Below are 17,838 nucleotides of genomic sequence, written 5' to 3' on the forward strand. Positions count from 1 at the left end.
AGCAACTCCTGTGTTCCAATGGCACGTTGTGTTAGCTAATCCTAGTTTATCATTTTAAAAGGCTAATTGATCATTAGAAAACCCTTTTGCAATTATGTTAGCACAGCTGAAAACTGTAAAAAAAAAAAACTGGCCATCTTTAGACTAGTTCCGTATCTGGAGCATCAGCATTTGTAGGTTTGATTACAGACTCAAAATGGCCAGAGAAAAAAAAGCACTTTCTTCTGAAACTCATCAGTCTATTCTTGTTCTGAGAAATGAAGGTTATTTCATGCGATAAATTGCCAAGATACTGAAAATCTCGTACAACTCTGTGTACTACTCCCTTCACAGAACAGCGGAAACTGGATCTAACTAGAATAGAAAGAGGAGTGGGAGGCCCTGGTGCACAACTGAGCAAGAGGACATGTACATTAGACTGTATAGTTTGAGAAACAGACGCCTCACAAGTCCTCAACTAGCAGCTTCATTAAATAGTACCCGCAAAACACCAGTCTCACTGTCAACAGTGAAGAGGCGACTCCTGGATGCTGGCCTTCGAGGCAGAGTTGCAACGGAAAAAACAATATCTCAGACAGGCCAATAAAAATAAAATATTAAGATGGGCAAAAGATTACAGACACTGAACAGAGGAATTCTGCCAAGAATGCTTGATTCTCATGGTCAGAGTTCTTTTGGTGCCTTTTGGCAAACTCCAAGCGGGCTGTCATGCGCTTTTTACTGAGGGGTGTCTTCCGTCTGGCCACTCTACCATAAAGGCCTGATTGGTGGAATGCTGCAGAGATGGTGGTCTTTCTGGAAGGTTCTCCCTTCTCCACAGAGAAACTCTGAAGCGCTGTCAGAGTGACAATCAGGCTCTTGGTCACCACCCTGAATGCTCAGTTTGGCAGGGCGGCCAGCTCTAGGAAGAGTCTTGGTGGTTCCAAACTTCTTCCATTTAAGAATGATGGAGGCCACTGTGTTTTTGGGGACCTTCAATGCTGCAGAAAAAGTTTTGTACTCTTCCCCAGATCTGTGCCTCTACACAATCCTGTTTCTGAGCTCTATCGACAATTCCTTCGACCTCATGGCTTGGTTTTTGCTCTGACATGCACTGTCAACTGTGGGACCGAATATAGACAGGTGTGTGCTTTTCCAAATCATGTCCAATCAATTGCATTTACCACAGGTGGACTCAAATCAAGTTGAATAAACATCTCAAGGATGATCAATGTAAACAGGATGCACCTGAGCTCAATTTCGAGTCATATAACAACAGGTCTGAATACTTATATAAATAATTTCAGTTTTTTATTTGTAATAAATGTGCAAAAATGTCTAAACTTGTTTTCACTTTGTCATTATGGGGTATCGGTCCCTCTCTTTGTTCGGGCGGCGTTCGGCGGTCGACGTCACCGGTCTTCTAGCCATCGCCGCTCCACCTTCCATTTTCCATTTGTTTTGTCTTGTTTTCCCGCACACCTGGTTTACATCCCCTCTTTACTCTACGTGTTTATTATCCTCTGTTCCCCCCATGTCTGTGTGTGGTATTGTTCGTTCGTTACGTGTGTGACGCTACAGGCTGGTTTTGCGCCGTGTATTGTTGTAACACGTGGTTTTGTTATTTGTACCTATTTGTGCGCTATCGCTTTTTTCCTTGGGCCAGAGTGTTGCGACGCAGTTGCGTCCGGCTGTTTTCCTCTGCCTGAATAAAGTGTGCCTGTTCACTCATCTCTGCTCTCCTGCACCTGACTTCCTTCGACGAGTTGCGCACACTCTGACAGATAAATATTTTCAATGGAGGATACATACAATGCCTAGTGAAAGTATTCACATTCTGCTGTCTTAAAATTTAATCTAAAAAGGAAATAAATATACAACCTACTCCACATTTTAAAAGTGAAAGAAAATCATATAAACATTTCTAAATGAATAAAAAAACTCAAACCAATAACATGTTGTAATGCTCTGTATTTATTTTCTTAGTCAACCTTGTGTTCGTTGTGTCAATCAACCTGTTTCGTTGTGTTCTTGAACGTAGCCCTCTTTCATTGTGTTCTTGAACGTAGCCCTGTCTTTAATTTGTTTTCATTGATTTCACCTGTGTTAGTTACTCACCTGGTCTCATCAGCTCCTTATTTAGTTCAGTTCATTCTGTTTGTGCCTTTGTGAGGTATTGTTCGTTTTGACTCCACTAAGCCTTTTCCTAGCTTGTTTGTGAGAACCAGTTATAGCCTTCAGTCCTAGTTTTGATTCATCTGCCTGTTTGCCTACCTGTGTATGAGCATTGCCTGCCTGTGACCACGTTTCCTGCTTCTGCAAAGGTGAAATCAACACCTGCTGCGCTCTGCATGTGAATCTACACTTTTTTATCCCTGAGTATTCATTACACATGTGTTGATTGTACATGTCTTCATACATACTTGGTGGAAGCACCTTTGATAGCCATCACAGCTGTGAATCATTTAGAATAAAATTCTACTTCGCACAACTGTTAGGGCAACATATATCCATTGTTTTTCTCAAAATTGCTAGAGCTCTGTAAATTTGGTTGGGAGTCATTGATGGACAGCAATATTTAAACAGATTTTAAGCAAATTTAAATCAGGACTGAGACTTGACCACTGAGGAACACTCAACACCTCTTGGAAAGTCATTATGTTCTGTCTTTGTCATTAACATTTGTGTAATTGTCCCACTGAATAATACAACTATCACAGGGTCAGATTTTCACTGTTTACATGGACTTTGGAGTGGATTACACATTGGTTGTATGACCTAATGGTTTGAGCTTTGAGACACAACGTGGAATTGAATCAAACGACCAGGGTCACATTAAGGGATGTGCAACATTCTGAAAAATGCTCCCTGTGTTTAATGGCGCAATAGATGAAACTTCTTCTAATACCTGCAATTATGATGATATTGTTATCACAGTGATGTTCTGATCTTTTTGACAGGAGTGTCGCTGAGTTTGATACTGGCAGCTCTCACAGTCCTCATGGCAGCTCAAAGTCCTGGTGAGCATATCAACTGTTTGCTAGTTTCAAAAGCTCCTATTTCTTCCATATACATATTGTTTAGTAACACTTATCCTCTTCATAATCCATAAGCATATGTATGCCTTATGAGCAATACATAATGAATTACAATGCACCACACAGGTAGTAATAACTGCTCATCAACATCTATAACCATAGTCATAGAGGATTCAGATCAGGCTTTATAAAGCCTTGTGGAGCAATGTGTTATAATGCCCTATTAAATGTATTTGCACTTCCTCTTACAAGCACTACATCTCCCTCCTACCCCAGCGGTCTTCACCTTGTGGTTCCCTCATGTTCCGGTCTTGACCCGGTAGAAGTCCTCTATCTCTATCCTCTCTTTAATGCTGAGAGATTGGAGGTGCACTGGTACTGGTCCGGTGACTTCAGCTGACCTGCCTTGTTGTAAACCCAGCAAAAAAAGAAACGTCCTCACTGTTATCTGCGTTTATTTTCAGCAAACTTAACATGTGTAAATATTTGTATGAACATAACAAGATTCAACAACTGAGACATGGACTGAACAAGTTCCACAGACATGTGACTAACAGAAATTGAATAATGAGTTCCTGAACAAAGGGGGGGGGGGGTCAAAATCAAAAGTAACACTCAGTATCTTGTGTGACTGAGATCCGGGCTCTTCGTTGGCCATGGCAGAACACTGACATACTGTCTTGCAGGAAATCACGCACAGAATGAGCAGTATAGCTGGTGGCATTGTCATGCTGGAGTGTCATGTCAGGATGAGCCTGCAGGAAGGGTACCACATGAGGGAGGAGGATGCCTACCCTGTAACGCACAGTGTTGAGATTGCCTGCAACAACAACAAGCTCAGTCCGATGATGCTGTGACTCACCGCCCCAGACCATGACGGACCCTCCAATGACCATCACCCCTGGTGAGACAAAACTGCGACTCGTCAGTGAAGAGCACTTTTTGCCAGTCCTGTCTGGTAAAGCGACAGTGGGTTTGTGCCCATAGGCGACGTTGTTGCCAGTGATGTCTGGTGATGAACTGCCTTACAACAGGCCTACAAACCCTCAGTCCAGCCTCTATCAGCCTATTGCGTACAGTCTGAGCACTGATGGCGGGATTGTGCGTTCCTGGTGTAACTCGCGCAGATGTTGTTGCCATCCTGTACCTGTCCCGCAGGTGTGATGTTCGGATGTACCGATCCTGTGCAGGTGTTGTTACACGTGGTCTGCCACTACGAGGACGATCAGCGGTCCGTCCCGTCTCCCTGTAGCGCTGTCTTATGCGTCTCACAGTACGGACATTGCAATTTATTGCCCTGGCCACATCTGCAGTCCTCATGCCTCCTTGAAGCATGCCTAAGTTCACGCAGATGAGCAGGGACCCTGGGATTCTTTCTCTTGGTGTTTTCCAGAATCAGTAGAAAGGCCTCTTTAAGTTTTCATAACTGTGACCTTAATTGCCTGCCGCCTGTAAGCTGTTAGTGTCTTAATGACCGTTCCACAGGTGCATGTTCATTAATTGTTTATGGTTCATTGAACAGGCATGGGAAACAGTTTTTAAACAATTTATAAAGTTATTTGGATTTTTACGAATTATCTTTGAAAGACAGCGTCCTGAAAAAGGGAGGTTTCTTTTTTTGCTGAGTTTATAAAGATGACATGATCCAGGAGGGCCCTGTGGACCCCGGGTATAGTATGTGTGCTGTGTCAGCTGCACACAGTGGTATGAAAAGGCCAGTGTCTTCCTCACAGTAAAGGGTAAGGGACTGAAGACTGCACTATGCTTGTGTAGACAATGTGGAATGGGTAGCTACAGTGCCATCAGAAAGTATTCACACCCAATGACTTTTGGCACATTTTGTTGTATTATAGCCTGAATTTTAAATGGTTTTAAATTAGATGTTGTGTCACTGATCTATACACAATAACCCATAATGTCAAAGTGGAATTATGTTTTTAGAAATGTTTACAAATTAATGAAAAATTAAAAGCTCAAATGTCTTGAGTCATTAACTATTCAAACCTTTTGTTATGGCAATCCTAAATATGTTCAGGAGTAAAAGTGTGCTAAATTAGTCTCATAGTAAGTTGCATGGACTCACTCTGTGTGCCAGAATAGTGTTTAAATTGCTTTTTAAATCACTACACCATCTCTGTACCCAACACATACAGCTATATGTATGGTCCCTTAGTCGAGCAGTGAATTTCAAGCACAGATTAGAGCACAAAGAACATGGAGGTTTTCCAATGGAATGCAAAGGGCACCTATTGGCAGACATTGAATATCCCTTTGAGCATTGTGCAATTATTAATTACACTTTGGATGGTGTATCAATACACCCAGTCACTACAAAGATACAGGCATTCTTCCTAACTCAGTTGACGGAGAGGAAGGAAACCGCTCAGGGATTTCACCATGAGGCCGATGGTGATTTAATTTTTTCTTTACAGTGTTTAATTGCTGTGGTAGGAGATAACTGAGGATGGATCAACAACATTGTAGATGATCCAGAATAATAAATAACACAAATGACAGGGTGAAAAGGAAGCCTGTACATAATACACATATTTTAAAACATGCGTTGTGTCTTTGGCATCATTAAAACTGAAGACTTATTTATCAAATTACTCTCTGTAATTATTATTACGCGATTAAACTGATTAATCATGTAACTGTAATTAACTAGGAAGTCGGGGCACCAAGGAAAATATTCAGATTACAAAGTTATAATTTTCCTAATATAACTTTCAGATATTTTAATATCTGCTCAATTAGTCTTCGAATTAATGAATGATTATTTACCTCACGTTAGTCTCATTCCAAACGTCGTAAAATGTTGGTTATCTGCACAAACCCAGTCTTCACTATGAGTCATCCATACATCAATTGTCTTAAAATCATTTATTTATTAACTAAGTAATTCACAGAAATGCATAACACAAACACACAAAGTAGATGGTTACAAAGAAATGATAGCGGATGTGCCCTAGTGGGCTAAACCGGCATGGTGGCTTGTTAGACGAGAGGGGAGTGGGGGTCAGCTGAGAAGTCACTACAGAGTTGATAACTTTAAAAATGTAAATGCTAATTCTTTGTACATGAACCCTCACTCATTCGCGAACAATTGCAATCAATGTATATATTTACGCTCAGTGTGTCGTCGGGATCTCTGTTGAAAAGTTTGTTTCTGTTGGAGAGTTTGTCCGCCCTCTCTCTCTGTCGTGGTTAGAACGGATAGTTCAGAGTGACATTCATTCATGTCGTTATAGGATAGATGTTTCGGCGGTTGTCGGTCATCGCGTTCAATGATACCGAATTCCTAGCTGCAGACAAGTAATTAATATCAATCAATCAATCAAGTTTATTTTATATAGCCCTTCGTACATCAGCTGATATCTCGAAGTGCTGTACAGAAACCCAGCCTAAAACCCCAAACAGCAAGCAATGCAGGTGTAGAAGCACGGTGGCTAGGAAAAACTCCCTAGAAAGGCCAAAACCTAGGAAGAAACCTAGAGAGGAACCAGGCTATGAGGGGTGGCCAGTCCTCTTCTGGCTGTGCCGGGTGGAGATTATAACAGAACATGGCCAAGATGTTCAAAATGTTCATAAATGACGAGCATGGTCAAATAATAATCAGGAATAAATGTCAGTTGGCTTTTCATAGCCGATAAATAAGAGTTGAAAACAGCAGGTCTGGGACAGGTAGGGGTTCCATAACCGCAGGCAGAACAGTTGAAACTGGGACAGCAGCAAGGCCAGGTGGACTGGGGACAGCAAGGAGTCTTCATGCCCGGTAGTCCTGACGTATGGTCCTAGGGCTCAGTTCCTCAGAGAGAGAGAAAGAAAGAGAGAAGAAGAGAATTAGAGAGAGCCAAGATGTTCAACATTTTCATAAATGACAAGCATTGTCAAATAATAATCAGGAATAAATGTCAGTTGGCTTTTCATAGCCGATCATTAAGAGTTGAAAACAGCAGGTCTGGGACAGGTAGGGGTTCCATAACTGCAGGCAGAACAGTTGAAACTGGAACAGCAGCAAGGCCAGGTGGACTGGGGACAGCAAGGAGTCATCATGCCCAGTAGTCCTGACGTATGGTCCTAGGGCTCAGGTCCTCCGAGAGAGAGAAAGAAAGAGAGAAGGAGAGAATTAGAGAGAGCATACTTAAATTCACACAGGACACTGGATAAGACAGGAGAAGTACTCCAGATATAACCAACTGGCCCTAGCCCCCCGACACATAAACTACTGCAGCATAAATACTGGAGGCTGAGACAGGAGGGGTCAGGAGACACTGTGGCCCTATCCGATGATACCCCCGGACAGGGCCAAACAGGAAGGATATAACCCCACCCACTTTGCCAAAGCACAGCCCCCGCACCACTAGAGGGATATTTTCAACCACCAACTTACAATCCTGAGACAAGGCCGAGTATAGCCCACAAAGATCTCCACCACAGCACAAACCAAGGGGGGGGCGCCAACCCAGACAGGAAGATCACGTCAGTAACTCAACCCACTCAAGTGACGCACCCCTCCTAGGGACGGCATGAAAGAGCACCAGTAAGCCAGTGACTCAGCCCCTGTAATAGGGTTAGAGGTAGAGAATCCCAGTGGAGGGGAACCGGCCAGGCAGAGACAGCAATATCAAAGACTTGTTCTTATTCTGTCGGTATCGATAGTCTAAGAGTTTAACCACATGATATGGTTAAAAGATTCAGCCATCTACTCAAACCTTGGCCCTCTCGTTATCGAGGTAAGCTGGTCTAGTGATAGAAAACCCGGGTGGGGGTTTTATTCGGAAGAGCAGAAAAGGTCCTGTCCCAGGACGCCAGACCATAACTGTGCTCATGGGCGATCCTCTGACTAGGTAAACTCCAAAGGGAATTGGAGTTTCCTTCATTAAACAGTCCAAAATCACATTACACGATTTCACAAACAGTTCCATCCTCACTCATTCATTTTATACAACAATTAGATGTAAGCCTCTTATCTGAGGCTATTGTATAAACAGTGTTATGGTAAAGTGGCCGTATTGTCTCCCATGAGTTTCACAAAATTGTACCAAACGGACCAGTTCGTAGCTAGATTCTTCACCGATCTTTTATATCTCCCCCAGAACATAAATGTCGTTCGGTTCCTCAGTTCTGTGAGGTGGAAGAAATTCCTTTGTTCTCTCTATGAAACTCACTCTCTCTCTACTGTGGCCATGAGGAGATAATCTCCTCCAGTAATTATGACCTCTCTGACCACAGCAGCCTGGGTGTAGGAGACAGGGGGGATGGGGGATGGTGCATAGACAAGGGCTGGTGCAGAGGGAAAGGGGGGGGAGTAGTGCTCGCTGTACCCAAAGAGGGCAACGTCATGACACATGTATCTTGTTTGCAATAAGGTACTAATGTAATACTTCAAAAAATGTGGTAAAGAAATGAAATCTTTGTCCTGAATGCAAAGAGTTTTGAGCAAATCCAACACAACACTGAGTACCACTCTTCATATTTTCAAGCATGGTGGTAGATGCGTCAAGTTAAGGGTATGCTTGTCATTTTTGGGGATAAAAAGAAACGGAATAGAGCTAAGCATTGTCAATTGTAGAATGCCCTTCTAGCTGAGCAGAAACGAGTATTCAACAATGCTGCTTTCTTATATCTCCTAGGTATAGTACAGACACTTCAAAACCTTATGATAAATGTTTTTGACTGTCTGTTTTGCCATTTATTAATGTGTTATTCAATGCATTTATATGGAAGCAGGTAGCCTAGCTTGTAAGAGCGTTGAGCCAGTTACCGAAACATCGCTGGTTCGAATCCCCGAGCTGACAAGTTGAAAAATCTGACGATATGCCCTTGAGAAAGGCACTTAAACCTAATTGCTCCTGTAAATCGTTCTGGATTAGAGTGTCTGCTAAATTTCTAAAATGTCAAATGCATATGGGCTATAGTAGTAAATGCCAAATCCAGGGGGTCTTAGTGTTCAAATCAAAATAGCAAAATGATCCATGGTATGCCCATCTATGCCCATCATTTGCCAGGTCGCAGTTGCAAATGAGAACTTGTTCTCAACTAGCCTACCTGGTTAAATTAAAAATAAAAAAATCTCCATGTTATGACCATGTAAGATCTCAGAAAATATCAAATTGTGAACCCGAGACCCACATTTATCACATAAAATGTATATGCCATATCTCACAATTGATTTGACTTCCCGAATGTAGAATTATCACTGTGACAGAACGTTTATTTTTTTGGTAGATTTGTGTCATTCCATAAAGTTCTATATAGCGCTTCAGTGAGTGGGGGACTGTATAACCCTGTGACATAGCGTTCGCTCTAGCTCCACCTTGCTCTCCCTAAGTGAGAGAGGTCCGCACTTTTGCAGACAGTCCAACAACAAGTTCGAGGGGTTTACGAGCTTAGAAACATTTTCGGAATTTGCCGTTATTCCTATTAAGACACTTTATGTCGGTGTTTCCTTTTTTTTTGTAATTACCTGTATCTCCTAACTTGGCTCTTTTACTATAGCGATGCTTTGATGACTTGTGATTAGCCGACAACAACAGCGAGCTTCACGCACCACTTTCGTGAAAAGCAAGAGCAGCAGCATCAATTGTACAATTTTCACTTTCTCTCCACAACACCAGTCGCGTTCGGGTGTGTACGGGTCCTTACGGGCAAATCGGTTATAATTACAAATACCCGAGACCCATGACAATTAGGTCCAACCTGGCTTTTCGGGTACAGGTGGACAGGTGAAGTCCTCTAATATGTTGTTTTGAGTTACTATATCTACCAAAGATGACAACATAAACGTGAGAAATAAGATTCACTTTGGATTTTAAATACAGATTTTGTCAAATTTTAAGTGGTTTTATAAATCCTTTGTACAGGACATTGGAGTCTTGGAGCCTTCATCACGACTCTGATTATTTTACTGCTAGTCATCTTTACTGTCATTGGACTTTTCATCTGGAACAAAAAACAGGTATGTCAACAAGATAACACGTTCATTTAAATATGAACAGTCTATTGATGGTCTATTAATAGTACTAATATACTGATATAATAGGCTGAGCTAAACTATTCTTCTCCACAAACATATATACATATTTACGTTGTGTTTATAGGGATTTTAGTCCGTGGTTAAAGTGTATGCCTATCATTCACCAAATTGTTGCTTTAAAATGTTTCAAGTGCTACTGCATTATTTGAGCACTCCATATAATTTACAATCTGTTATTTGGTTTTATATTTACAATATCTACTTTTCTTCCTCCTGCAGGGTTTATCAGATTCTCAACATCAAAGAAAAATGCAAATGCAGATGTAATTAAGCATTGTCTAATAGTTTAGGGGCAAATCTTAACTTCCACTTAAGTCAACATTTCACCTAGTCATGCATAGATGTCAATTTAAGAAAATTCAACCTCAGTGAAAGTTAAGATATACCCCTTTATATTATTATGTTTGATGATGACATTGAAAACATACCTGATATAATGCAATACATTTTAACAAAGTAATATTCCATGACCTACCTATATTACAATTAGCGTCATTGCATTTCAGATATAACAGCGTCTACTGAGAAGCCAGGCATTACTTCTATATGTTTAACTATTGTGTATATTTCTACAAATACAGTACCAGTCAAAGGTTTGGACACAATTCTTAGAACACTTGAGGTGTTCTTAGATTGTGACATAAAATGCTTTTTGACATTGATAGTGTTAACTAAAGGAGAAAACTCTAGAAAGTTGAGTGAAGCTCAATCTTGTGCTTCTCTGCGCGTGCTGATATTTGTTCTTTGCACAGCATAGAGGGAACATTGGTCATAACTCCATACACAATACCCCATAATGAGAAACTAAAAACAGGTAAAAAACGGAAATATCACATTTACAAAAGTATTCAGTATTCAGACCCTTTACTCAGTACTTTGTAATAGCACCTTTGGCAGCGATTACAGCCCTGAGTCTTCTTGGGTATGATGCTACAAGCTTGGCATGCCTGTATTTGGGAAGCTTCTCCCAATGTTCTCTGCAGATCCTGTCAAGCTCTGTCAGGTTGTATTAGGAGCGTCGCTGCACAGTTATTTTCAGGTCTCTCCAGAGATGTTCAATCGGGTTCAAGTCTGGGCTCTGGCTGGGCCACTCAAGGACATTCAGAGACTTGTCCCAAAGCCACTCCTGCATTGTCTGTGTGCTTAGGGTTGTTAGGGTCGTTGTTCTGTTGGAAGGTGAACCTTCGCCCCAGTCTGAGGTCCTGAGCACCCTGGAGCAGGTTTTCATCAAGGATCTCTCTGTTCTTTACTCTGTTCATCTTTCCCTTGATCCTGACTAGTCTCACAGTCCCTGCTGCTGAAAAACATCCCCACAGCATGATGCTGCCACCACCATGCTTTTCCTCCCGACGTGACTCTGGCATTTAGGCCAAAGAGTTCAATCTTGGTTTCATCAGACCAGAGAATGTTGTTTCTCATGGTCTGAGAGTCGTTTACGTGCCTTTGGCAAACTCCAAGCGGGCTGTCATGTGCCTTTTACTGAGGAGTGGCTTCTTGTAAGAAGGAGCCGGAGCAGAAGGCAGACGTTTTACATGCCCCCAACCGATTGTGTTTTTTTGGTCGTTTATCTGCATTGTTTGTAATGAATTTTTTTACTCATTTTGTACATAATGTTGCCGCTACCCTCTCTTATGACCGAAAATAACTTCTAGACATCAGTACTGCGATTACTCAGCACGGACTAGCAGAATCCTTTTTCTTCTTTCACGACTCTGATGAGCCCGATGTGGAGGATATACGGCTCCCTCGGGAACAGGCCCTGACCCCCGTGATTTGCGTGAAGAGGAGGCGGAGAAAGAAAGGCTGGAGAGCGGGCTGCCTTCTGAGAAGTAGGAGGCGATCGAATACTTCCCTCAATTCTGCTAGCAAACATGCAATCTTTGGACAATAAAATTGACGAGTTATGGGGAAGATTAAACTACCAACGGGACATTAAAAACTGTAACATCTTATGATTCAGGGAGTTGTGGCTGAACGACGACAATATCAACATATACGATGTACCGGCAGGATAGAACAGCAGCGTCTGGTAAGACAAGAGGCGACGGACTATATATTTTTGTAAATAACAGCTGGTACACTATATCTAAGGAAGTCTCGAGCTATTGCTCGCCTGAGGTAGAGTATCTCATGATAAGCTGTAGACCACACTACCTACCTCCTCAGCCAGAGGTTGGCACTGAGTTAGCGTTGAATGAGCTACAGTATATTCCGCCGTAAACAAACAAGAAAACACTCACCCAGAGGCGGCGCTCCTAGTAGCCGGGGATTTTAATGCAGGGAAACTTAAATCAGTTTTACCACATTTCTATCAGCATGTTAAATGTGCAACCAGAGGGAAAAGAACTCTGGACCACCTATACTCCACACACAGAGATGCATACAAAGCTCTCCCTCGCCCTCCGTTTTGCAAATCTGACCATAATTCCATCCTCCTGATTCCTGCTTACAAGCAAAATTTAAAGCAGGAAGCACCAGTGAATAGATCAATAAAAAAGTGGTCAGATGAAGCAGATGCTAAGCTACAGGACTGTTTTGCTAGCACAGACTAGAATATGTTCAGGGATTCCTACAATGGCATTGAGGAGTACACCACATCAGTCATTGGCTTCATCAATAAATGCATCGATTACGTCGTCCCCACAGTGACCGTATGTACATACCCCAACCAGAAACCATGGATTACAAAAAGCATCCGCACTGAGCTAAAGGCTAGAGCTGCCGCTTTCAAGGAGCGGGACTCTAACCCGGAAGCTTATAAGAAATCCCGCTATGCCCTCCGACGAACCATTAAACAGGCAAAGCATCAATACAGGACTAAGATCGAGTCGTACTACACCGGCTCTGACGCTCGTCGGATGTGGCAGGGCTTGCAAACCATTGCAGCCTACAAGGGAAGCACAGCTGAGAGCTGCCCAGTGACACAAGCCTACCAGACGAGCTAAACTACTTCTATGCTCGCTTCGAAGCAAATAACACTGAAACATGCATGAGAGCACCAGCTGTACTGGAAGACTGTGTGATCACGCTCTCCGCGGCCAATGTGAGTAAGACCTTTAGAAAGGTCAATATTCACAAGGCCGCAGGGCCAGACGGATTACCAGGATATGTACTGCGAGCATGCGCTGACCAACTAGCAATTGTCTTCACTGACATTTTCAACCTCTCCCTGTCCGAGTCTGTAATACCAACATGTTTTAAGCAGACCACCATAGTACCTGTGCCCAAGAACACTTAGGTAACCTGCTTAAATGACTAGCGACCGGTAGCACTCACGTCTGTCGCCATGAAATGCTTTGAAAGGCTGGTCATGCTCACATCAACACCATCATCCCAGAAACCCTAGACCCTCTCCAATTTGCGTACCGCCCCAACAGATACACAGATGACGTATTCTCTATTGCACTCCTGTCGGGCTGCCCCCTGGTGGTAAGGGTAGGTAACAACACATCCGCCACGCTGATCCTCAACACAGGGGCCCATTAGGGGTGCATGCTCAGCCCCCTCCTATATTCCCTGTTCACTCATGACTGCACGGCCAGGCACGACTCCAACACCATCATTACATTTGCCGATGACACAACAGTGGTAGGCCTGATCACCGACAACAACGAGACGGCCTACAGGGAGGAGGTCAGAGACCTGGTCAGAGCTGCAGTAGGCCTATAGGACAACAACCTCTCCCTCAACGTGATCAATACAAAGGAGATGATTGTGGACTACAGGAAAAAGAGGACCGAGCACGCCCCCATTCTCATCGACGGCGCTGCAGTGGAGCAGGTTGAGAGCTTCAATTTCCTTTGGTGTCCATATCACCAACAAACTAACATGGTCCAAGCACACCAAGACAGTCGTGAAGTGGGCACGACAAAACCTATTCTCCCTCAGGAGACTGAAAAGATGTGGCATTGGTCCTCAGATTCTCAAAAGGTTCTACAGCTGCACCATCGAGAGCATCCTGACTGGTTGCATCACTGCCTGGGATGAAAAATGCTCGGCCTCCGACCACAAGGCACTACAGAGGGTAGTGCGAACGGCCCAGTACATCACTGGGGCCAAGCTTCCTGCCATCTAGGACCTCTATACCAGGCGGTGTCAGAGGAAGGCCCTAAAAATTGTCAAAGACTCCTGCCACCCTAGTCATAGACTGTTCTCTCTGCTACCGCACGGCAAACGGCACCGAAGCACCAAGTCTAGGTCCAAGAGGCTTCTAAACAGCTTCTACCCCCAAGCCATAAGACTCCTGAACATCTTGTCAAATGGCTACCCAGACTATTTGCATTTCCCCCCCCCCCCCCCCCCCCACTTCCCATACCATTGCCACTCTCTGCTGTCATCTATGCATAGTCACTTTAATACATACTACCTCAACTAACCGGTGCCCCCGCACATTGACTCTGTACCGGCAACCCTCTATTTATATTGTTATTTTTTACTGCTGCTCTTTAATTACTTGTTACATTTATCTCTTAAAACCTTTTTGGGATATGGGGGCGCTGTTTTCACTTTGTAAAAAATCGTGCCCAAATTAAACTGCCTCGTACTCAATTCTTGCTCGTACAATATGCATATTATTATTACTATTGGATAGAAAACACTCAAGTTTCTAAAACCGTTTGAATTATATCTGTGAGTAAAACAGAACTCATTTTGCAGCAAACTTCCTGTCAGGAAGTGAAAAATCTGAAATCGAGGCTCTGTTCCAGGGCCTGCCTATTAATTTGCTTGAAATCTATGGATATACATGCACTTCATACGCCTTCCACTAGATGTCAACAGGCAGTGAGAGGTGAAATGGGGTGTATAGCTTGATCTGAGATCAAATGAGAGCTCTTGGAATGACATGACCCCAATTTCCTTTGTTCAGCAAGGCGCGGGAAGGACATCAGTATTGGCTTCTGAAAAGCTTTCGTTATAGACGGCTAATATCTCCGGCTTTGATTTTATTTGATAAATGTGATAATATCATCGTAAAGTATGTTTTTTCAACATAGTTTTATCAGATTATTGAAAGTTTATCGGGAGTTTTGGCTTTTTCCGTTCTCTGCGTTTGGTGACGATGGACAGCTTCGCGCCACTTGGCTAGCTTTGGTTGCTAATTCGACAGGATAAGAGGACATTCTAAAACCAAACAACGATTGTTCTGGACAAAGGACACCTTGTACAAGATTCTGATGGAAGCTCAACAAAAGTAGGAACCATTTATGATGTTATTTCGTATTTCTGTTGAAAATGTTTAGTAATATTTTCCGCCCTGATTTTGGTCGCTGTCTCGCTATAACGTAAGCAGTATGTCGTACTAAAGTTATTTTGAAAAATCTAACACAGCGGTTGCATTAAGAACTAGTGTATCTTTCATTTGCTGTCCAACATGTATTTTTTTGTAAAGTTTATGATAAGTTATTTGGTCAGATTAGGTGAGTGTCAGAAATATATCCGGACATTCTGGGAAAAAAGTTGCTACGTTTTCACAATGTATAACCACGGATTTCAGCTCTAAATATGCACATTTTCGAACAAACCATATATGTATTGTGTAATATGATGTTATAGGACTGTCATCTGATGAAGATCGTGAAGGTTAGTGAATAAATCTTTTGCTGGTTTTTTCGCTATCGATAACTTTAAGTTGAATGAATGCGGTTGTGTGGTTGGCTGTTGTAGTAAGCTAATATAATGCTATATTGTGTTTTCGCTGTAAAACACTTTAAAAAATCTGAAATATTGGCTGGATTCACAAGATGTTTGTCTTTCATTTGCTGTACACCATGTATTTTTCATAAATGTTTTATGATGAGTATTTAGGTATTTCACGTTGGTCTCTGTAATTGTTCTAGCTGCTTCGGTGCTATTTGTGATTGTAGCTGCAATGTAAAACTATGATTTATACCTGAAATATGCACATTTTTCGAACAAAACATAGATTTATTGTATAACATGTTATAAGACTGTCATCTGATGAAGTTGTTTCTTGGTTAGTGACTAATTCTATCTCTATTTGGTCGGTTTTGTGCAAGCTACCTGTGCTGTGAAAGAAATGTCTGTGCTTTTTTGTATTTGGTGGTGAGCTAACATAAATATAGGTGGTGTTTTCGCTGTAAAACATTTAAAAAATCAGACATGTTGGCTGGATTCACAAGATGTTTATCTTTCATTTGCTGTATTGGACTTGTTAATGTGTGAAAGTTAAATATTTCTTTAAAATATTTTTTGAATTTCGCGCCCTGCACTTGGCCTGGCTGTTGTCATATTGTGCCCGACATCGGGCTTGCAGCCCAAAGAAGTTAATGTGTGAAAGTTAAATATTTCTGAAAAATATTTTTTTTATTTCGCGCTCTGCCTTTTCAGTGGAATGTGGGCGGGGTTCCGCTAGCGGAACGTGTGTCCTAGACAGGTTTTAATCTTATTCATATTTTTTTTTGAAACTGCACTGTTGGTTAGGGGCTCATAAGTAAGCATTTCACTGTAAGGTCTACTACACCTGTTGTATTCGGCGCAAGTGACTAATAAAATTAGCCGGAATTCTTACTGGTTGGTAGGTGATCAAATACTTATGTCATGCAATAAAATGCAAATTAATTACTGAAAAATCATACAATGTGATTTTCTGGATTTTTTTTAGATTCCGTCTCTCACAGTTGAAGTGTACTTATGATAAAAATTACAGACCTCTACATGCTTTGTAAGTAGGAAAACCTGCAAAATCGCCAGTGCATCAAAAACTTGTTCACCCCACTGTATATATATATATAATTTTTTATACATTTGCAAACACTTCTAAAAACCTGTTTTTGCTACTGTATGTCATTATGGGGTAATGTGTGTAGATTAATGAGGAAAATGTTTTATTTAATGAAGTTTACAATGTCTGTAACTTAACAATGTGGAACAAGTCAAGGGGTCTGAATACTTTCCAAATGAATTGTACAAGCCTTACATGGACTTGCTCCTACCTATTTCTCCGATTTGGTCTTGCCATACATACCTACATGTACTCTACGATCACAAGATGCAAGCCTCCTTATTGTCCCTAAAATCTCTAAGCAATCAGCTGGAGGCAGGGCTTTCTCCTATCGAGCTCAATTTTTTATGGAATGATCTGCCTATCTATGTGAGTGACGCAGATTCGGTCTCGATCTTTGAGTCTACTGAAGACTCATCTCTTCAGTAGGTCCTATGATTGAGTGTAGTCTGGCCCAGGGGTGCGAAGGTGAATGGCAAGGCTCTGGAGCACCCCCTCGGGCTCTTGCGGTGGAGGAGATCTTCACGGGCTATACTCAGCCTTGTCTCAGGGTAGTAAGTTGGTGATCTGTTGATATCCCTCTAGTTGTGTGGGGGCTGTGCTTTGGCAAAGTGGGTGGAGTTATACCCTGTCTGGTTGGCACTGTCCGGGGGTATCGTAGGACGGGGCCACAGTGTCCCCTGAAGCCCCTTATCTCAGCCTCCAGTATCTATGATGCAATAGTCTATATGCCGGGGGGCTAGGGTCAGTCTGTTATGTCTGGTGTAATTCTCCTGTCTTATATGGTGTCCTGTATGAATTTAAGTATGCTCCCTCTAATTCTCTCTCTCTCCCTCTCTCCCTCCTGGAGGACCTGAGCCCTAGGACAATGCCCCAGGACTTCCTGGCCTGATGACTCCTGGCTGTCCAGAGTCCACCTGGTCGTGCTGCTGCTCCATTTCAACTGTTCTGCCTGCGGCTATGGAACCCTGACCTGTTAACCGGATGTGCTACCTTGTCCCTCTCCCTGCTGTTTTCAACTCTCTCTCTACCACACATTT

At 42.4% G+C, this 17,838-nt stretch overlaps 1 long non-coding RNA gene across 1 annotated transcript; it reads left to right on the forward strand.

Moving 5' to 3' along the window:
- The first annotated feature begins 9,267 nt into the window (after nt 1-9,267).
- Nucleotides 9,268-17,699, forward strand: LOC120052827. The gene is made up of 3 exons (XR_005477414.1): nt 9,268-9,745; nt 9,884-9,978; nt 17,649-17,699. It is a non-coding gene; the product is annotated as an uncharacterized LOC120052827 (long non-coding RNA).
- Nucleotides 17,700-17,838: the final 139 nt, after the last annotated feature.

Source organism: Salvelinus namaycush, chromosome 8, assembly GCF_016432855.1.
Source record: "Salvelinus namaycush isolate Seneca chromosome 8, SaNama_1.0, whole genome shotgun sequence".
Classification (NCBI taxonomy): domain Eukaryota; kingdom Metazoa; phylum Chordata; class Actinopteri; order Salmoniformes; family Salmonidae; genus Salvelinus; species Salvelinus namaycush.